At 37.8% G+C, this 23,835-nt stretch overlaps 1 long non-coding RNA gene and 1 pseudogene across 2 annotated transcripts in view; one reads left to right on the top strand and one right to left on the bottom strand.

The window, feature by feature from the left end:
• LOC309659093 overlaps positions 1-23,835 on the top strand; it is a 357,758-nt gene that overhangs the window by 67,810 nt on the left and 266,113 nt on the right. The window lies entirely within an intron of this gene.
• LOC309658013 (signal transducer CD24 pseudogene) lies at positions 10,112-12,013 on the bottom strand (annotated as a pseudogene). Its single transcript, XR_014268342.1, has 2 exons — positions 11,286-12,013; positions 10,112-10,326 (listed from the first exon to the last, which is right to left on the bottom strand). The product of XR_014268342.1 is annotated as a signal transducer CD24 pseudogene (transcript).

The raw sequence follows: 23,835 nt of genomic DNA, 5'->3' as shown, positions 1-23,835 counted from the left end.
CAACTTTAAAACGTTCTCAACTTGGTTGGGGGAAGGCAGGTAAAACATAAACAAAGATAATGCCTTGAGAGTAAGCGCTAACAGAGAACGGAGAAAAGCACTATCCGTTGAGCCTGGGTAGCATCAGATCCCACTAACCTCAAAAGCTGGTGTTTTGATCAGTTTGGGGGTCAGTTTTCCAAAAGGAAAAATGAGGGCAAGTGTTTTCTAGGCAGAGGAACCTGCAGCAGTTAGGAAGACCTGGGAAGAAATCATAGCACATCCAAAAGGCAGAAGTCTTGTGGGCATAGGCAGGGGCAGTGGGTGGAGATGGCAAATGTCAGAATAGATACAAAAGTTGTGTAGGGGCCAGACCATGAAGCACCTAAAGTTTTGATTTTATCCTCAGGTTTCTTGGAATTCCTGAAGGATGTACATCTGAGGAATCAGCAGGCAGTGTGATGAATTCACCTTAGAAATAAATAACCTGTCAGAAAAATGGGATGAATTGGAAAAGACAGATAGAAGGAAACAGGGCAACTCAGGAGTCCAATGCAAAAGTTAATTAAAAGAGGGAGACAAAAATCCAGCTGTGATAGAAAAAATCTGAAAGCAAAAAATACATACATGGTTTCAAGTCAGGGTTTATGGTCATTTCATAAACAGTTAAGTATCAGGTTCTTCAGTGGGACCACACCCTTTATTTTCCCATTGTTTCCATGAAGACATTTGATCCAACTTACATCATTTTTACTTGTAGAGTAAATATCCAGAATTAACTGCTTGGAGCATGAGAACAACCTAAACTAATTTTCTGTCTCATGACTGAGAAGCCTCACTTAAATCTTGGGCTCCTCTAGCATTAAGAGTACAAGAACTGACCACCCACAAGTCCTTGCTAATGTGATTGCTTAAGGATTTACTTCAAGGAAAAAAAGTGAAGCTAGAAGGTTCACAATGACTATTAAATATTTTGATATATTTAGTTAACCATTGATTATTTTGATAAAAAATAAGTTTGCATTTCAAAAAAGTGCAACAAAATTCTAGACAATAATAAATAGAAAAATCATTAGAGTTAAAGCAAGCTAAAAATCTGTTGTTAATTTCAAAATCATTAGAAAAAAATTGCACTTTACTATGTATACTAAAATTTGGGGTCTGATGGCCAAAGCTGAAACTAATTGAGCAAAGAAATAACACAAAGAGTCAAATACATATCCAGCAGTTCACAATGGTTTTACAAATGATTGACTAAATAAGTAAAATGGGGAGAATAAACATATATCCTGTCCAGAAGAATTCCAAATAATTTATGTATAAACTCTGGAAGAGTATAACTCCCCACCTCTTAAGGGTAGGCTATGCTTCTCTTTCTTCATTCTGGTGAATTTTTTCCAGAAACACAGTATGAAAAGAGAGAGAAAACGAGTAACTTCACTGTAGAAAAACCTGGCAAACTCAGCCTCTGCTTTCACGTGCTGAAGGTCAACATTAGCCGTGAGAGGTCATGTTGATAGTATGTACCCTTGACGTGATGTGATGAAAATGGCACTTTATCCCTGTGGTCTTCCTCCCAGAAAACCATAACCTCTGACGAATAATGATGAAAACATCAGAAAAATCCCAATAGCGGGACATTCTACCAAAAATCTGACAAGTATTTCTCAAGACTGTCAAAGTCATCAGAAGCAAGGAAAGTATGAGAAACTATCATAGCCAAGAGGATCCTAGGGAGACATGACAACTAAATATAATGTTGTGTCCTGAATGGGATCTTAGAACAGAAAGGGATTAGGTAAAAACTAGGATATCTGAAAAAAAATATGGTCTTTATTTATTAACAGTGCATCAACATTGGTTTATTAATTATAAAAAATATATCACAATAATGTAATATATTAATAGTAGGAGAAATGTGTTGTAGGATACATGGGAAATCTGTGTTATCTTTGTAATTTTCTGTCAATCAAAAATTATTCAATAAATAAAGTTTATTTTAAATTTTTTTAATTTAAGTACTTTCAACTCCCCAGAGAAAAAAATAATAGGAATAAGAAAACTATCAATTATCTAGTCAATGGCAAGAAAAGAGAATGAAAAAAGCAAAAAAAAAATACGGTAAACAGAAAAGTTTAGAATAAATCCAAATATATCAATAATCAAAGTAAGTGCAAATCTTTTCAACTCATTAAATCATAGAGTGTCAGGGGACACTTTAGGGTATTTAAGATGAAAGAAGCAGATCTCCATGTACTACATAGATAGATCTCAAAAATATAATGTAGTATGAAAAACACATATGCAGCAACATGGTGACATTTATGTAGGTTAAAAGCACACACAATAATTATAATACTGTCAATAAAAAAATATGTATATAGTAGAAATATGAAAACATAGCTAGAAATGATACACACAGCTTTAAAGAGAGTGACTCCTTCTGGGGTAGAGAGGGGAATGGGATTGTGATAGGGTACAAAGGAGTCTTTAAGTATTTTGCAAGGTTTTATTTCTCTAAAATAAATCTGATAAAACCAAAAATAAGAACTATAGTGAAAATTAAATTGTTTTAAGGTTATTTCTGGATTAAATAAAATAAATCAGAGCAAAAGCCTGAACTATATTAATTAACCTGTATTAACCTCATCACCCTGGTGTTTATCTCATCATGTTATGTAAACTATGAAGCTATGAAGTTTTTAACTTACATGACACAAAAGTTCATTCAGCATTAACACGATTAAGTACAATTAAAGCCATATATTGACTTTTTAACATAATGTTCAATTAACTCATGACCTAGTGAAATAAGACAAAACATGACAATGAGCCTATTGAGGAAGTTAGTCTCTGTTACAGGGATGAAATTAAAATAGAGTTAAATGGTTAAGAAGTTCCCTTGAGATGTAACTGAATCAATCTTTCCATTAATTCCCAGGGAACAGGAAAAAACCTATAATTAGTACCTGTTTCTTTTCATTTGTTTTGTTTTGTTTTTAAATTCCATTTTTTTTTTAATGAAAGGGGAAAAGAAGAGAATAAAAATGAAGAGAAGAAAGGAGGGCAGAGAAAGGAGGGGGGAAGGAAAAAAGAGAAGTAAAGAGAAGAGATGAGGGGCAGGGAAGTGGGTGGAGGGAAAAGGTGGAAATGGAGCCACAGAGCCTGGAGAGGAAGAAAGAAGAGGGAGGAGAGGGGGAGAGGAAGAAGCGGGGGATGTAGGCAAGGGGAGGGGAGGGGAGGAAGGGGGGGAGGAAGGAGGAATCAGAACCTGAAAAGGAGACTTCCTTACCTGAGAAAGCATGATGCAAAAGCACCAGGTCCTTGCTTAAAAGAGATTCCCAGTGCTTAATAAAGCTTGGTTTTTCCTTTAATGAAAGATTTAAAGATGAGTTGCTGGTACCTGGAGTCAACAAAAATTGGAACGAGCTCCACTCTCTACTCGTAGCATTTAATTTGGTCAAAAAAGAGTTGGACAAAATTAAATAGGTCAAGAGAACAGTTCAAAACGATGGCTTTATAACAAATGTATAATCCCTAACGACTTGTTTTACATACGTTGGTACATTTTTAGGGCATCACAGGGAAGTTCTCTAATGTTTCATGTCATTTTCAGAACATTATTTCTTACTCCGATCATTTTTTATTCCTTCTCTGTGAGATTTGTATTAGAAACACCTTAATTATTAAAAATTATAATAAGACACATGAAAGGACAAATAGTATAAACAAATGTTTTAGAAAAAGAAATTTTCCTCCAGTTTGCACAGTTTAAAAAATTATACACACTTTGTGGAAAATAGTAGGCATAACTGACCAAAAAAATGTATTTTAAATTAAACTTTCCAACTGCTTTTATTTTGTAATGTAAAATGCTACTTTCTCTTATCATAAAAACAATGCATTCTCATTCACAGACTCTGCAGATAAACAAGAAAGTAAAGAACACCAGTAACCCCAGCCATTCAGAGACACCACCATCAACACTCAAAAGTATCTTAACATCCCAATAATTGTTTCCACACACGTAAAAAAGATTGACCAGATCACCTGGGGCCCTAGCCATTTATATTCAATGAATGCCAGCAACAATTTTACCCATGAAAGACTTATAAATTGTTTCCTGATTTCCTCTTCAATCTATAGTTTCACGTTATTCCTGGAAGCACCAACTGGGTTCTGATTTCCACCCCAGGAGCCTGGTTTCATAGCACTACAGCTGGCAGTGGATTTAACCAGCCCCCTGCTGGGCAGTGCCAGCTCATGAACCAGCTCTAGGTGACCGCTACAAATGCTTTAGCTCTAGGAAAAAGTAAACTTTCACTTAATTAGTTATTTTTGCCCCTTATGAATTTCAGTGTAGTTTCTAGTAGCAAAGACTCTTTGGGGAGAAGGGGGAAGGCTCAGGATCTGTTTTTGTGCTAGAGATGAACAGATGGCACTCTACCATGGATCCAAGAACCAAAAAAAGCAAGAAATGCAGATGTGAGGAATTGACAATAGAACCAGGAATAGAAGAAAAGTAAACCTAATAAGGGTGAACTGGAAATCACCCAATGAAAGCCAAACTATGCTTTGACTACTGTGTGCTGACAGAAGACCCTGTATAATCCCCCATAGACCATAAATTTAGACCATCTCCAGGGGGAGAGGTATGAACACTGTGGTTGTTTTAAATAGGACCAATGAAAGCAAAGCATCCTCTTGGCTCTGTTCTCCAACCAAAGAAAAATACATAGAATATCCGATATGCAGCTGAGGCCAAGACGTACATTCCTCTGAAAATAATGCTTCAAACTCAGCAAGGTAGCAGAGTCAGAAGTTCTCAGAATAATACTCCTCCATGCATGACTCTAATCGCTGAAAACTGTAGGTCACTCATTTTTCCAGGTTCCTATATTTATTAAAGCAAAAGTCAGCGACAAGATACCTAGATTCTCTTAAAAGGGAAAGCAGACTAGAAAATTTCATCAGAAAAGTCACAGAGGTGTTTCATCATGGAGTCATCCTACACCAAAGGATAGGCCAGACTTCTCCAAGTCTAATATCAGAATTTTTTTAAAAACTGTGAGGACACTTTAGCTTTCAGTGCTTTTTTCCAGGTCAAATATCTGTGATGATGGTGACAATAGTTAATAAATTGTATATTTGAAAGTTACTAAGAGAAGTCTTAGAAATTCTCATGACAAGAAAAAACTTTTTGTAATTATGTGTGGTGATGCATGTGAACTAGACTTATTGTGGTGATTCACAATATATACATGTATCAGATCATTATGTTGTACAGTGAAGACATACAATGTTATATGTCAATTGTAGCTCAATTTAAAAAACAATCTGCGATGACTTACAGCAACTTGTTCATGAGTGATGCATCATGAGTGATGCAACTTGTCTGTGCAAGCCTTCTGTTCCCCTTCCCTCTCTGTAAACTTGGAAGGGGAGAGTGTTGAGTCAGCACCTCTGACTCGGATGCTATGCGCTTCCTGGAGTTATATGTGCATCTCCTGCCCCCTGGATCCTTGTTGGGGCCCACTAGTCCTTTGCCCTTCATTGCCACCAGCAGCCTGGCCCACCAGCCTTGGTTACAGGGTGTGGCCTGCCGCTGCTTCCAAAATTCAAACAACAAAGCTTAGGTTAGGCCACTGGCAATATGAAGGTTGTACAAAACAAAGAAATAAAAAGAATGCCATCCTCACAGGATGGAATTTGACATTCTTAGCAGCCAAGGCAGAGCTGAATGATGCAACCCCAAAATACAAGGAAGCTAGCTCTTTGTGGAGTGAACTTTGACCAATGGTCACCAGGAGACAGGAGGGAACCACCCTCCCTCCATCCTTGGACTGCTCTATTCAAACAGACTTCTTTGTCCTCCCCTGTGCTGAGGAGATGCACCTGTGGGACCCAGCAGTGTCTTTTCCCAGCTCTTTGTGATGGAGCCACCGGTTTGGTAAAGTTTGGTAAAGCATCCCTTCACATCTTCGCTTACCTTTTCCTCACTCTTACTGCCTTAGACTTGCATCTCCCAAAGAATACATTAGTACCTTAAATCTTTGCCTCAGATTCTGTTTTCCGAGAAACCAAGGCTAAGACTGAATTTAAGAAGTTTCACCTAAACTTGATTTTTGAGTTATTTCATTCATCCAAGTTCTAGATTTAAAATGTAAGTAAGTTCAAATTACATGTGTTAGGTCCTTGAGGAAATATTGAGATATATACAGACTCATCAATTTTATATTAAGAAAACATTCTTAGAAATTTTTAAAATTAGCTATCCTCCTTTGAGCACTCCAAATAGTGATAATAAAATAGTTACTCTATAAAAAAGGTGATATGACTATAATTGAAGATCTATGAAACTCTGGGATGAATAACCAAAAATTTGTCAGAGATTATTACTTATCCTTTTCATCCGCCTTGTAAAAATAAATATAGTATAGGCGACAAGTAAAATTCCCATTACAATGAACTTCATGGTCTAGACAAATTGATTTCTTATGGCTCAGAACCTGCACATTTCTCAAGTGGCTGGAATTCATATCCTCAGGCAGCTGGAAATAAAAGAGTTATGTCCAAATTCTCTAAAATGAATTAGCAAAGATAAACATGTGCTCTACACACTGTTAAGAAAATGAAAGATAACATGAATTCTCTGAGAAAGTAACCCTTTGTATAATTCCTTTTGGAGAGTGATCAGGATGTTTGAGAGGGAAAAGGATGGTGAGAATCAGCTGTGCAGTGAGTTGAGCCCTGAGGAGTCAGAGATGAATAAGATACTGTCCCTGCTTTTGGTAAACTCACAGCCTGACAAAGGAAGAGACAAATAAAAATTCACTGCGGAAGGTATTACGAGAGTAGTATATTTCATGCTTCAGAAGCACAGGTGACAATTGCTAATTTGACTTGTAGGAGGTCAAAGATACTGATAGACTTTCTAGTTAACAAGCTACTGTTAACTGAGATAGGAATTGGTTTGAGGAGGGAAAATAATCTGTTTGGTTTGGGACTTGCTGAATTTAAGGTAGAACATCCAGGTGAAGATGATCTGTACACAAACAGAAAATCAAGCCAGAAGTTCAGGAGATACTTCCAGTCTAAAGAAGATATGAGAGGCAGGAGGGTACAGGTTATAGTTAAATGCAGGCATGGGGAGGTCCAGGGAACATGTACCAGGAAAAGAGGGAGATGGATTGAGAGGAGATAAGAAGCTCAATTTTGGAATCCCAGGGACCATAGGTATTTAGGATGAAAAGGAAATTAGAGGAAGAAAACAGGAAAAGCAGTCCAAAATTAGGAGGAAAAGCCAAAAAAAATTATCTCGTATGAAAGGAAGTTTCGAAGAGAAAAGTTACCATTGGATTTGGCAGTTAGCAGGTCGTGCTGAGAGGAATTTTTGGAGTGGGATTGACCAATGCCAGATTGAAATGGACTGAAGATAGAAAGGCATACAGGGCAGTAGAAAGGGTGATAAGATACTAGCATCCAACCCTGGCACAGCATCATTACATTGGGTCAGAAAAAGTAAATTGCATAAAACACAATTGCTGTGTGTGTGCATGACAGCTTGTCGAAGCCCTTTCTGGGGTCTGCATCATCTAAATGTATCTGGTACCATCTGCACCTTGGTGCCATTTTTTGGTTCCAACATAAATATCTTTAGGGGACCATTCTGGTTTCTGTGTCTCCCTGTGGTTTATGCACTTAGCTCCCTTTTCATAGGCTTGAAGCAGGGAGACTGGGTTGGAGAAAAAGACATGGTCACTCACCTTCTGCCTCAGTTTCCCACGAGAGTTGTCTGCTATTTCCTGCTTTGCCCCACATTCCCCTCCAGAAGTTAAAAACTATAGTTACCACCACACTCTCCCTTCCCACAGCCCCTAATCCCATTCATTTACATAGGAAGCTGAGAGGGTCACTGACAAGAAGAAATAGCAGCTCCGACAGAGAAGAGGGATATAGATTTTGTTGGGCAGAACAAAGGAGTCGGTCATAATTTAAATACAGATTTTTATCCTTTGGTTTCATCTCAGTTTCTTTTCAGTTTTATTATTCTCTAGTCTCTCATTTACCATATAACGGCATATAATCAGGTACCTTGATATAGAGAGTAACTATTGCTTGGATAGAAAAGAGCAACTTCATACATTATGAGATTATTCTTGTACCGAAACTGCCCGTCAGGTCTCTTTTGCTTTCAAATCCATTTTCCTCTCTTTCTCTAAGGAATTGCATTTCCAAGGCTCCCTTGTCACCTGGATTTTACATAGGTTCAACCAGTGAGAAGCACTGGAAGAGACCAGAGAGCAGAAGGAGAGAAGTCAGGAACTGGGGAGAAGCCAGGGAAGTTTTCCCTCCCTGGCTCTGCTTCATGCAGTGTACCCAGCAATGGCTGGTCTGCCCCGTAAGTCCAGATTCCGCCATGTGCCTGCCATGATCCTCACTCCCTGAAGGTGACCCTGCTTCCTGGGTTCTGGCAGCACTTCTGCCTTCCATTGTCTCTCCAGGCTTACAAGTGAGCACAGATTCCTCCTGTTACTAATCTTCTGAGTGCATCAACCACCCTTATTTGGTTTCTCGGACCTTCCATTACCCAGGAATAAATTCCCTGAAATTAAACTCCCTCTGTTGAAAGACCTAGAGTGGTCTTCTGATTGGAACATAACACATAAACTATCATAACCAGATCTAGGAAGCACAGTTCTAAGAGGATTATTAGCAAAGACAGGGACATATTTATCTATATCAGTCTTCATTATCCATACTTCCTTACCCAACCCTCAATCAAAAGTGATATAGAGTTAACAATGTTCTTTCTAACCAGAAAGTTAAAATGTGTTTGAAGCAAGAAAATATGGGTACAAAGTGAAACAATATCCTGAAGAATAGAGATGCTGTGAAATCAGGACTCTCAGACAGTGAGGGCTGATGGTCCTAGAGGCAAATTAGTTGAAGAAAAAGGGGGACATATTGGACTTGAAGAGCTACTAGAAAGGGAAGTGATGTCAAGATGGGATGCATAGAAAAATGTGCTGGGCAAAATCAGAAGAACTGGAGAGATCAATTTGCTTAGTAAAGTTAAAATATCTGAGATTTGTCGGGTGAAGGGAGACAGGGTTCCAGGGGAGGGGAGAGAGAAGGAAAGAACTGCACTAGAAAATAGGGGGAAGAGGGTGGGAGGGAGACGCAAGAGGGAGGAGATATGGGGATATATGTATATGTATAGCTGATTTACTTTGTTATAAAGCAGAAACTAACACTCCATTGTAAAGCAATTATACTCCAATAAAGATGTTAAAAAAAATAAAAGAAAGAAAATAGGGGGAAAATAAGAATGTTTTAAATCAAAGAGAAACAACAAGTATATTAAATAGTTTAAATCTCTGCTGACATAATAGGACAAATAAAGTCTTTGTATATATAACTCCTCTCAAGGGCTAAGGACCATAATGTCATGGTTTCCATATTAGGTTTACCTGGGAGAATTCATCTGAATCACTCATGGAACCTTAAAAATAAAATAAAATGACAAATTCCTGGACCCCCCAGTCTAGAATTACGGAAACGAACTCTCTAGGGGGTGAAGATTTTGAACCTGATTTTCAAAGAGCTCCCCACTCAAAGTGTGAGAGCCCCAGCTGAAGGAGATACCCTCTAAGGCCTTGTAAGCAGGACAAACACCAGCATAACTGAATAATCTCCTGGTATGCAGGAGTAGAGGGATACATCTTTAAGAAAAGTGGGGAAATTTGTCTGATATCAGAGATCCCAAGATTTAGAAGAAAACTTTCAAGATAAATGTTTTTGGATACTCTGGGCAGTGACAATTAGAAGATTGTTTCCAGCAGACCTGGGTAAGCCTTCTGTTGGAGGGTCTCCCTGGGAGAATCCTGTCTCATCATAGACCAGAAGGAGATCTTTATTTCTTTGCATGTTTTATGGTTTAGGATGTAAATGCACGCCATTTTCTTTTTCCTGCATTTTGGCTTGGTCCTAAAGTAATTTTAACCAACTTTAATTTTCAGTTGGAAGGTTCTGGGACATTTAAAAAAACAAAGCAAAACAAAACAAAAAAAGAGTCTTTTAAAAATATTATTTTATAGAGCTATTTGCTGCACTTATTTTTTTTTTTTTTTGCTCTTGCAGCCATTTCTTTTTATTTACAGTTTGTGTTTAATACAAATCAATTCCATAACATGAGAAGTTACTATGAATCAAAGCGTAAATACACAAACACAATATACAATCCAAAATAGATGTACAGCATTCAGGTATGAAACAAAAGAGAATGTTCATTCACACACACAGTAACTTGAGATCTGTTGGATATGGTTGTTCCAGTGTAGATTTCTAAAGATGGAAAAAAAATGACTTTGGTTATCAAGACTACTGTGGCCATATTAGATTTTGGAACATCTAAGCATCAGTGTGTGACCGTGCGAAGAAAAGACTTTAGGGAGTGTCTATTTTTAAACAGGTCTCTGTGCATCAAGGCAGTTGTGAAAAGATTTACGTTCCAAAACCAAGCCCACTTTAGGCTTAGGACCAGGTTCTAACTATCTAAAAATATTGAATGATAACAGAAAGTGTTCCAAATGTGGCTACTCTGATTCAGTTTAAAAAGAAGTATTTACAGAAAAGAGTATAAAAGTTTTTCTGAATTTAATGGAAGCAAGCTTCCAGTCTTCCCTTGCCAAATATATTTGGTTATAGTTTAGCTCCTTCACATATTTGCCTTTTTAATTTCAAGATTTGTCAATTTTACCTTCAAAACAGATCATTTTTTAAGCTGTAAAAAGTATTCGACATATGCAGAAATAAAAAGCATCTTGAAATTAGTTGAGATCAATGTAATTCTACTCTTTATCTGTTTAGCTAAATGAATCTAGTGCTCTTTTTGAATAAGAATAGTTGATAAGTATATAAGTGAAATGTACTCATTATGCTTGGATTTGGGGTAGATTCCAATCCATCGTTGCCCTGGTACATATCAATGACTATATAAAAATTCAAATGCAATGTCAAACCCAAACCCCAAGGGAAAGAGTTCAATTCCCAAGAGAACAGTGATAGCTTAACATAAAATTTTCTCTGGAGTACATCAGCATTAAATTAGTAGTGCTGAAACAACACACTGAGGATTTACAGTAACACCTGGAAGTTCCTTCTAATGTACATATAAATAGAATCACAGAAGCTTTCTGTTTTACCTCATTGTTTTACGGCCTTACAAATTTAATGAACCAAATGAAAACTGAATCTCTGTTCCACATCCCATTCTTTATCTCTAAGATAAAATCTATTCTCACTTTCAAGGTAGAGTTTTATGAATCCATACTTCTTAAGCCACATTTAAGGAAATCACCTCTTAACCAATTTTGGATGTTGTCTCTCTTCATCTTGTACAGGAAACTCCGGCAGATTTACTATTGGCATTCATCATCTAGTCAAACCCTTCACATGCTCTTCAAACCAATCAGATTTGGGATCCTCAACAGTTTCTGTCAATAAAATAAGGTGTGGAACTTGCAGATTCATTCAATGAAGACCTGTTTTTTTTTTTTCCCTTGTCACACTGGATGTCTGGATGCCATCTGAATTGGGTTTAGAGGATGGGGAAGTATAGATGTTTCCTGGCCTGAGTCTCTTAACAGTAGAGATGTAGAAGGGAGACCAAGATCACCAAGAGACTGGCTGTTGACTGCAGAGCACCGTCACTTGCCTTGGTGGTGGCATTCGCTGGACTGGGGGCAGCTGACGTGTGCTGGGAGGAGTTACTTGAAGGTGTTACGACAGTTGTTTGATTTGAATAAATCTGCGTAGGTAAGAGCAGTGCCAGAAGCAGCAGCCCCGGTCCCAGCCTGGCCACCATCGCCCTGCCCATGTCTGCTCCGTCGGTGCACAGTGCGTCTCACTGCTGCACTTATTTTACACACAGCATGATAATTTCTTCGCCAGGCTTTTTTTTTCTCTTTGTTTAGAGGTAACTAGATAAGCAGTTTTTAGGAGACAGTCACAGACACCCATTACTAATGCCTAGAACATCTGGGGACTCTTCAAGACCATTTGTAACACCACTGAAGACATTTTCAATAACTGGCAAAATTTTGAAATGGAAATTGCTCTTGATGTTATATTTTAAAAGCAATTTTGTTTGGAAACATTAGTGCAGTCTACAAAGAAACATCAAATCATGCTGCTAAGGGGACTAACAGCCGTTGAAGCTTTAGCAGTAAACTGGAGATTTCTCATTTTTTTCTTTCTGTTTGCCCTCCTTTCTTCCTGCCTTCCTTCCTTTGTTCTCATATATATGTGGGATACAATACTGGGCAAAAACAGTCATTATCTGCTGTAATCCAGTGAGACAATCAGATATTAAGCAAATAATTATACAAAAAAAGTAAAACTTTAAAATAGGTAGAAATATGAGAGCATCTGACAAGGGATTTGACATAATCAGGGGGTCAAAAGAGAGTTTTCAGTGCCTTTCAGACATCCAAGGAGAGTTGGATAGGTGGTTGGTTAGATGGTTAAAGTCAAAAGATTGGTTGTAGTTAATAGATGGATTATAGGCTAGAACTCTCCTGATTAACACTTGTTTTCTTTACATGATCATTTGAGATGGCCTGGATGAAATGTATTCTTCCAAGTAATAATTCCCAAGCACGTGGCACAGTGGTTGCATGAATGTGGTCTTCACTGAGCTGGATTTTAGTCTGATTGAAGGGGAAAGATAGGTGTGCTTGGAACAGTTATGTGGAAATCCCTATACAATTCAAAGCCAAAATGAGAACCAAGACAGTGGCTGATGCAGGAGCCCAAAGGAGGCAATCAGGGGCTCCAGGCATAGGGTTAGGAAAGGAGGAGGAGGAATGGAAGAGAAAAATCATTCTTGTGAGGGATCAACTATATCAAAGCAAATATCCACATGGAAAGAAGAAAGATCTTGGCATGTACAGGGATGCCATGAAATAGAATAGTTGTGAAGTTATTCAGGTTAGCACATGCAGGTTAGGATTTCAACATATGAATTTTGAGGGAAAACAAACATTTAGTCTATAACATTCTGTATACACCTGAATTGAAATGAAAAAAATATATGTGAGTCATTTATATGATCAACATCAACTAGTAGCTACCAAATGAAGAATAAAACATTAGAAATACATCTAAATGTATTAAATACCCTTGTCATCACAGAAATAATCCATTGTTAAGAAAAGTCTTTTGATATCATACATAGAAAATGAAAAGCTGCTTTCTTTTTTTGTAGCATATTTAAATACTAGCTCTTTTGTGATTATATGCCCCCGAAGGCAAATTATTCCAGAAATAAACAAGGTAGAAGTCTTTTCTTAAACAAATGATTCTTGAAAATGACAAACTTCACAGTTATTTAATTTTTCATTGTTCTTCCTTGCGCTAATCAGCCCCTTTCTCTTTGTTTCTCAATGAAGAATTCACTTTCCAAAAAGGAAAGGAAAAAAAGGTTCTCTAAAAAGGCACATAACCTCTCTGAGCAAGGCTTTCTTTACTCCTGTGTAAAACAAGGACAGCAGGGGCTGGCGTCATGACTGCTACAGCCAGGGGGCGCTCCAAGCAACTCACATCTATCAGCTCAATTCTTACCACTGTGAGGTAGCTGTCCTCTCCTTCTAGGTGAGGAAACAGGTTGGGCTACTTGCCAGTGATCACATGCCGAAGGAATGAGGACAAAGGGAGGGTTCGAACCCAGGGACTTTGGAACCAACATCTGTGCCATTGGCCACCATGCTGCACTGTCCTATACAAACATGCCAAACCTACCTTCTAGGATTCTTCTGCAGACCAAGCCAGACAAATCACATGAAGTACTTAATACATTTTAAGGAGTGATGCAAAAGTAAGTTAACATTTTTATTAAAGTGAGTGATCCCAGGATGAAAGGAAACATCCAAGGCTGTTGCAGATAACATTACCCCAAACCGTCACTCAAAAGTTGCCTGATTTGAGATGTCAAATAAATTGGAGGGAAAAAAAGAGAAAGAATTTGCATGTTTCATAGTACCAAAAACACCGTTACTGACATTATGTTTCACCACCAGTAAAATAAAGTCTTGATAATATGAGATATCTTAAACTCTGGTATCTGATTAAATCACACGTGAAAAGTATAACTTATTTTGTGAATGAGGCTGTATTGGCTCAGGCTATGAAAATTTTATTTAAACTCCCTTTATATTTTTGGTTGGATACAAGTCACATTTAGTGTATTATCTGTCTTTTCCTGAGGAATTCTGAAATCATTTTTTTCTAATTCATTTGAAAGGCTGCAGTGAACAAAAATATTTGTTTCATCTTGAATCTAGGATTATTCTATCAGTAAACATAGCAGCCTCAAATTTATACTTTTATTACTATCCCTTTTGACATCAACGCTTTAAAAGGTATTTCCCATTGCTTTTCATCATTTACTTGTAAATGTAGCAGAGGTGAGCCACACCCACATAAAATATCATAGGATAACATTCACAAAAATAGAAATGTATGATATATAGTTAAACAGTTGCAAGGACATTATGAAAATCGTGAAACAAAATAAATGTTAGAAATTGTTCTATATCAATGTAAAGCATGATCATTTTCATTATCATTGTTTTCAAAACTTGTAAATAGCTTGATATCCATGAAACAGTCATAAATTTCAGCACCTTTTTTTTTTTTCCCGTGTGTCATATTTTAGAGATGTATTTTATTTTCTTCTCTTGCTGTAACCTACTTAGAGTCATCAAAGTAACTTGAACTTGGTCAATCATTGGCTTAACAAGCAAGGAGTTTGTGTGGTAAGCAGTGGAACATCTAATGATGTGCAATCAAAAGTGCAACCAATGCAAAGTGGCAACATTGAAAAGACTCTTAAAGGTGCATAATCCTAAATCCTCTTCAGGGGTGTTCTTATTTAAGTGATTTCACTCCATCAGTGGGTGACCCTCAGGTAACTAGAAACATCTAAGACACTGCATAGCCTGAATTCCAACACAGTCATTATACGAAGGGATGAGGTATACAGTAATTGTTTCAAGAGCTAAATGATATTTTAATTTATTGTGTTTAAGGATGAAGTAATAATTATTGAAAAATTTATTAAGCACTAACTATGCTTCAAGTACCATACTAAGAGCTTTATACACATTACAGTAAAAAGAAAAAGATCATAATCAACTACACATTCAAGGGACTTATGTGGACTTAGGAATGAGATGGGTCATTAGGAACCTGGGTTGGGTTTGGAGGTATTTGATGATATTTTATACCAGGAAGCTAAGAATTCTTCTATTTGGATTTTTCACTGAGGTTGAGGATGATTAATAGGAAAAGTAGAAATGAAAGGCATTTTATTAATAGTAGACCACTGACTAATACCTCCCAAAGCAAAATTCCTGGTGAAGCTGGACAGGAGCCCACAGCTCAGGCTGGAAGCCTAATGAAGGCTTGATTTTCCAAAGTCCTTGTCTGGATTGCTGCAGAGCCTCCGGTGATGGGCATAGTAAAGCATAGGTGTGAGAAGGGAACAGAGAAGAAATATAGGCTCCAAGAGAACCAGAGTTCACTTACTAATATCACAGAATAGTCAAAGAAGCAGAGACTAACCACATCCACATAAAATAGCATAGAATACTGTTCATAAGAGTATAAATATATGGTACATAGTAAAAAAAAAAAAAAAAAGCACAATTTTCATAGTATCTTAACACATTGCTCTCAATGTATGGAAGATAAAGTAGTCAGAAAGCATTTCACAAAGGGTGCCATCCTAGTTGGGGAAGTGTGCTGGTTAATTTTATGTGTCAGCTTGGTTAGGCTATGGTGCCCAATTGTTTGGTCAAATATTAGGCTAGATGTTGCTCTGAAGGTATTTTATAGCTGTGATTTACATTTACAATCAGCTGACTTTAAGTAAAGCAGTGACCCTCAACCAATCAGTTGAAGGCTTTAAGTGCAAAAACTGAAGTTTCCAAAGATGAAGGAATTCTGACTCAAAACTGTAACATAGAAACCCTGCTTGAGTTCCCAAACTCCTAGCCTGCCCTGCAGATTTTGGACTAAAGACTGCAACATAACTCCTACCTGGATTTTCAGTCTGCTTCTCTTCCCTACAGATTTTGGACTTACCAACTGCAAAATCATGTAAGCCAATTCCTTCAAATAAACACCAATCAATCAATCTAGAAAGAGAAGACAGAAAGAGCTGAACTCAAATATGTGGGATGATTAATTCGATAAGGTAGAGACAGGGGCACTTGAGAAATACTATTTAAATGCTTAAAATACATAACAATATATTTTATAACCTATCAATGACATATTGGTTTCATCTGGCTAAAAACTACTTAAAATGATTGTATTTATGACTGTAAAGAAATTCACAATGTGTTCCCACCAACAGAACATTTTCCCATTTTCTAAGTCACAATGCATTAGTAATTTAAAACAAATATATATGAAAACTCAAAAGACAAAAATAATTTTTAAATGAATATAATACAACCAAAAATCTCCTAAACTACTCCTGGGTCAAGGGGAAATTTAAGTCTCTAATTATAGAGATCTTTGAGAATAAGATATACACCCAATGGATATACTTGGCTTCCTTACATAATGTGTCTCCCCAAAATTCACATGTTGGGGCCCTAATCCTTAGTGTGATAGTATTTAGAAGTGGGGTCTTTGGGAGGCAATTGTATTTGTACAAGGTCATGGAGGTGGAGCCCCCATGATGGGATTGGTGCCCATATAAGGAGATGAAGAGACAACAGCTCTCTCTCAGCCTTGTGTGCATACAGTGGGAAGGTGACTATCTACAAGCTAGGGAGAATCTGGCACCCTGATCTCACACCTCCAGCCTCCAAAACTGGGAGAAATAAATATTTGTTGTTTAAGCCACCAAGTCTATTGGTATTTTGCAGCTGGAGCTAAGACACTTACCCTGCTGAAATAAGCCAACCCAAAGAAAATGGTTAGGAAAATTTTATAGGACTGCAGGAAAATCACGAGGCATTTTAATTGCATGTTCCAAATGTCAAGGATCTGTAACTTTTAAATATAGTGGCAGGGCAGGAATAAAGACACAGACATAGAGAACAGACTTGAGGTCACGTGGGGGAATGGGAAGCTGGGATGAAGTGAGAGAGTAGCACTGACATATATACACTAGCAAATGTAAAATGGATGGCTAGTGAGAAGCAACCGCATAGCACAGGGAGATCAGCTCGGTGCTTTGTGCCCACGTAGAGGGGTGGGATAGGGAGTGTGGGAGGGAGACGCAAGAGGGAGGGGATATAGGGATGTATGTATACATATAGCTGATTCACTTTGTTGTACAGCAGAAACTAATACAACATTGTAAAGCAATTATACTCCAATAAAGATATAAAAAATGCAATTAAAATAAAATTATGAGGATTTATGTCATCCTCTGCCACAACCGGTCATATCAGGAAGAGAGCCCCTGGAAAACAGCACTTGCCTTGGATTGTTACTGCAGAGAAAAAACTGACCAAAGATAATTTTTTAAAAAAAGAAAAAAATATATAAAATTATGACTCTCATACACGTATACAAATGAACACTTGTTACAGATTGTATTTAACTCATTAATCAGGAAACATGAGGGGTCCCAACCAGTTCAAGAAGTTAATGTTAGAAAGTTACAGAATTCACTTGCATGTCTATGGACAAGAATTATTTTGCATTGCTACCAGTTACCCACAACTTATATAGTTGTAGCATAGCTCCCATAGACTCAGAATCATATCATGTCTTTCAGACAGAAAACTAGGTAGATGCCCTAGCAAATCATTGTAGATACAGGATTTAACAGCTCTGGTTTTATTGACTTCTATGTAATATGAATAGTCTATTACAGCTGATTTCCCTCATCCCTATCCATTTAAAAAGTCATGATATTTATCCATTCAAGTTGAATTGTTGATTTTGGATTGGCCAAAAATTTCATTTGGGTTTTTCCATAACCAATATATAGAAAACCCAAACGAACTTTTGGCCAGCCCAATAGTTACATTACAGACTGAAGAGAAAACCACAACCCACTCCAACCAGGCTCTTTATAATTTTTGAATACCACGTTAGCTTCCATCCATCCTAAAAATCTTCCCTAAACCATCAAACTGCACACCAAAACCAAGCAATACTCAGACATGACAAAGGAAAAAAGTGTAATAGAGAAAATTTATGTAAGGGCTGAACGTCCTTCTCCTGTTCATTCTGGATTCAATATTCTTTAGGAATTCTTCTGGTGTGTTTTTTCCCCTTCCATGTGCAAATTCTTAATGAATATGAGCATCAGCATTTGTTTCTCTCTAGTTGCCCTGTCCTGGACTTCTAGGCATCTTAATATTTGTAACAAATTCCTTTAAATTGGATGAGAGAGATGTATATACATGGAAAAGGGCTCAGAAGAGTCAAGATATCCTTGGTTATTTATAGCTATTTATAATTATATGGATAGTGGAATTACGGGTATTTTAATTTTTTGCTTTATTTTTGCTTTATTTATTCCCTGCTTTTTCTACAATGAAACTATAGTGATTAGAATTGAGAATCGGTATTTTTTATCTGAATTTTTTAAAGCCCATGGAACAATTTAGATGTCTCTTAGAAGTTTGTGTTTGTTTTTTCTGAATGTACCATGTAGAAAGCCTTAGGCCAGGAATTTAATTAATGTACTCCTCATGAAAGAATTGCAAAGTTTATAATTATAATAATTAATTGTACCTTGCTTATGTTCAGGGGATACAAGTCCGACTTATTCCACCTCAAGAAAATGATGGGCGTATTCTTTATGAAGTTTCAGTAACTTCCTATAGTTATTGAATTAAACATCACCATCACCACAACCACCATCATCATAGCTAATTATAAACGTTTCATATGCAAGATTCCATTTTAGGTACTGTATACATATCTCACCAGTCCTCATAACAACCCTGTGTGGTATACACCCCATCTCACAGATGAGAGCATTGACTTGTTCTTTTGGATCACACAGCTAGATAGTGCTGGAACCAGGATTTGAGCTCAGATGACAGACTCCAGAGCCCAAGTTTCCAACTCCCAATCTTTCTGTTTTGCAACTGTGTGAAGCATGTGAACAAAAAGGAGAGCTGGAATAATGACAGCTAATGTGAAGGACACACGCTTAAAACCAAACAGAAATGGGGAGCACTTCTCCTCCCCTGCATACGAGTGTACATTTATGAGCTCTACATCTTTCCCACCATGAGTACCTGAAAGTGTGCACATAAACCTTGCCCTAGAGGTTTTCTGTTAGGTCATATTTCTACATCAGGCCAAATGGCACATGGTTAAAGAATGCTATGAATCCTTGAGCATAAACTTCGTGTACAATATAGGTACAAGTGGAACAAAAGTCCAAATCTACTTTCGGTTGAGGGTGAAGGTGGAGCCCACGGTCAGGGAGCAGCCCGGGATTTTAGGGCATGTCCTGCCTTCACAACCCACGTACTATCCCTCTCCTTCTCTACCTTGTAGGCCCATTTTCAATCATTTCCACAACCTACTCAACCACGGCCACCTTGTCTTTCTGCCATGTCCACCTTACCATTTACCAACCCTGGGGAAAGCTGACCATCTGTTGTTTATTTCCTACTCCCACTTCTGAGCTGCAAAGAATTAAAAGAAAAGAAACAAAGTCAGGAGAGTTGACTGTAAGTTCTCATTATCTATCTCAACTTGGGCTTGCAGAAATATTCACTAGCAATTTTCTTTCAGTTCTGTATTATCTCCCTTTCCTTCAGTCTCTAACATGACAAAAATTTCCCCCTCACTCCATCCTTCCATCTCTACTCCCTCCCTCCCTCTCAACAAACTTTCCTGAATCCTATTCTTCTTAGAAGGTTGAGACTGTCCAATATGAGTTTCTTCCATATCCATCCTAGCCATTACAAAATCTCTCCGGGTTCAATCTCTAGGTATTTTCATTTCTGCTTTCAAGAAAAGCACATCACTCCCCTTGACTACAGCAGTTCCCTCTAACTCAGCTCTTTGCCTCTCATCTTTCTGCATTTCCTTGCTTCATTCTTTATTCTTTTGCTCTTGGAAATATTTATTATCTCCCTCTTTACTTAAGCTTTCAAATTTGGCCACGATTCCCTGCTATTTAAACCAAATAAGGATTACCAGCTTCTGGCTCTCCATTATCTGAGCCTTAGTATTTTCCCTCCACATCTTCCTCCTTCAACCAGTTCTTTATCACATTTATTTATTTAATCAATATGTATGTGCATCTCTAGTACCCAGCTCTAGTCTAGTAATAAAATAAGCAAAAATACCTACCCCTTAGAGCTTACGTTCTGAGGGCGGAGGGGGAAAACAGGCAATAAAATGAACTTAAAAGCAAAATATACCATGTGTTAGATCCTGCAAGGAAGAAAACTAAATAAGGGAAGGGAGATATAAAATGTCAGGGGACAGGATGTTGAAGTGATAGAAACAGTGACTAGGAAAGAAGCACCAGAAAGAGGATTTTTGAGTAACAGCCTAGAGGATGTGAAAGAAATTTCTGGACAAACATTCAGGGCAAGAGAACTTCAGGTAAGGTGAAGAGTAAGTGCAAAATTCTGGCAGCTGGAGTGTACCTGATATATACAGCAAAGAGGCCATGGGGCTGAAATAGAGTGTATGCAGGAGAGAGTGGTAGGATACAGGTCAGACAAGTATTGGGGGTGGGGGTGGAAGAGGGAACCAGATCCAGTTGGGCTGGATCCAGCAGTAGATCACCGTAAGGACCTACTTGGTTCTGACAGTCTGTTTCAGTTAGGATAGAGAATTGACCCAAGAAAAGAGTGCTTTGGCAAAATAAGGGATTCATTTTCTCATATTTAATATGCAGATCAGAGATAAACAGTCCAGGACTGTCAGTCAGTGTAATCCAAGCTCCATTTATATTTCTGTTCTGCTTTCATTAGTCTGTGACTTCCATCCTCAAGTTTACCTCATGGTCACAAGATGGTTGCTGGAACTCTAGTCAGTGCCTGCATTCCAGGCAGGGACAGCTGAATAAACCTCTTTAAAAGACATTCTCAAAAACTACCTCCTAAAGACATGTTCGTACATATCACTGGCCATCCTTATTTTATAAGAGGGGCTAGAAAATGTTGAATTTTAGCTAAATACATTGCCATCTTCCCAAATTAAGAGTTCATTAAGACAGAGAGGAGCATGAGTGTTGAGTAGGCAACTAGCTACCATAGATGGTTAAAATTTTTATAGCTTTTAACAAGAAAATGAAGAAGTTGGACAAGTCTAAAAGTGGAATTCTTAATTTGGTGGTCATTTTATCCACAAAATAAATGCATATGATGAAGAAGGCTATTTAAAATAAATAAGTAAACCAATTTTGGGAACTATTTCCATCAGTATTCTGTCAGTAGGAACATTTTTTCTAAACTTGGAAAGCTCTTTTATTTTGGTATGGGAACACAACTGAAATCATGACTCTCCAAGATAATTATGAGCAAAGAAGTACTCAGGAGAGACATGGGTACCCTCTATAATTAATATGGCAGAGAAAAATATTGCCATGATGACAAACCTGTCCACAAAGTGTGAACCCAGTTGATATCCTCTGAAACACTGGTGTCCAGAAATCCTTAGGCGAGATCGCTGTGCTTGAATATCACTTTGCCAACTTTGAATGTTACTCACATATATGTGTGGCAATATTATGTAGAGGTCAAGAGAGAAAAAATAGTTACAAGGTATAGCTAAGTATTCATAAATTAAAAATGTAGAGGTGATATGAAAAGAAGAGAAAAACCTCCAGTACCTCTGTTGGCACGCTGAGTAGAGACAGGAGGCAGATACATCTGCAATTTTAAGTTCTTCTAAAATAAGAAAACTCATCATTTCTAGACTCTTTATTTTTGAAATCATCCGTTGAGGTCATAAAATCTACTGAAGCCCTTTCTGTTCCCATTTCTAAGGGTGATTTATTTCATAAAACTATTCCGGATCCTGTAAGGTGGTTTTCACCGACAAGACGATACAACCTTGAAAGGGAGGGGAAGTTCCGTTTCTGTCTTCAGGAAGCAGTAACCCAGAGTCATTCTCTGTGGGTGCTACATGAACATTAATTAATAATGAATGGAGGATACTTTACCATCTGTTCAGCACTGACTCAAAATATACTGCTGTTACTTAATTGGATTATTTTTAGTCCTGTAGTTTTCAGCTGGGTGAACATTAATGGCTGGATCTGTGAAATGCCCGGCAAATCATAACTCCTCTTTTGAAATCCTTGTCTAGAGAGGTGGCTAGTTATGGAATGATAAGTACATCCGAATAGCAATAAAAGAAGGTCTTTTCTAACATTTGGTTTTCTTAAAGTGATAAAGCATTCCCTCTTCAGTAGAATAATTCAAGTCACGTATAACAAGTGACAGCCTGGAAGACTAGGAGCTAATGGAAGAAAGACAAGGAAAATAATTTTAAGGAAAAGAAAACAAATGGGATTTACATATATGGTAAGTAGCACAACATCGTCTCTCTTTTTTTGTCATTAACCCACCCCCAGCACTTCCTAGCACGTTTGTATCAGAGTTGCCATGCTGTGCTGCCCTCTGTATGTGCTAGAGTATGCAGAGGGACCAGCAAATAAAATTTCAATTCAGATATAAGACATATAATCATAACATGATAGTCATTTCTTCATGAAGGAGAAATTGAGCTGTTTTTAAAATTACTTAAGGCAAGAGGCTTCTGAGAGGTTACATTACTTTTTTTTTCCAAACTTTCAAATTAGAATTAAGAATAAGAAGTAAAGATATTTACTTAGGTGCCCAAGGGGAGCTGTGGTTCAATTTTAGTGTACTCTTTTTCAGTTCGTGGATTTCATGCTAGAGTAATTTATCAACAGCCCCAAGTGCTCTATTTGCCCCAGGGAAGGACTTTATTAAAGGTGTGATTTCCCCTAGTCCATTTTCAGCTGCTCCAATGCAGCATAACCATCTTAGACACTTAAGACACCCTATTTAAAAGACAATCAAAATCATGCTTCCACGAGGCATGCTCAGATTAGCAGAGTGTATTACAGAAGCCAATTGCTAGAGTTCCAATCCTAGTTCCACCCCATATCAGATATGTGACCTTAACCTCTGTAAGGCTCAGCTATCCCTCAAAAGACAAGTGAACATTTTAATAAAATCTACATCACAAGGTTGGTTTGAGTATCACATTAAATAATGCATACAAGGTGTTTTGTACAATACCTAGCATTTCCCGTGTTTTCTAAAACATGTGTAATACAGAAGTTGCCAACCACACCTCTTGTGCTATGGGAACCCTAACTGCTGTCACTCACCCAGGCCCTTCTGAAGGGTCATTTGCACATGAATCCCATGACTTGAAGCCCAGCCAAGGTGGATTTGACCAGGGCAGGGAGCCTGGTACAAGGACAGGTAATCTATAGGCTGATGAGAGAGCCGTGAGGTGGCCTAAGGCAAAATCTTTGCTCTAAAGGTATGACTGCAATTAACTAAACCAACCAAAAAACGCTCTTGGGCAGGAAGAATGAGACATATCAGAAGACTCCAGTGGTGGCTATGGTAGAAGCTAAATGACACATACGTGGGGGACCGTCAGTAGAAGACATGAGGGAACAGAAGGTACAAATAAGCAGAAGCACGAGGCAAGGAGAGAGTCAGCCTGTAGTGGCAACTGGTAAGAGAGGGCCAGGCAGTGAGAACAGGAGTCAGCACAGTGAGTGTAGAGCAGGACAAAATAAATGCTGGTTGCTAAGGAGGCCACAGAATACCCTGGCGTCTGTGCCGTTCTCTCCAG

This window comes from Balaenoptera physalus (genome assembly GCF_965194825.1).
Source record: "Balaenoptera physalus genome assembly, chromosome: 3".
NCBI classification, from domain to species: Eukaryota; Metazoa; Chordata; class Mammalia; order Artiodactyla; family Balaenopteridae; genus Balaenoptera; species Balaenoptera physalus.
Note: the sequence above shows the minus strand (reverse complement) of the source record. Positions and strands in the feature narration are given on the sequence as shown.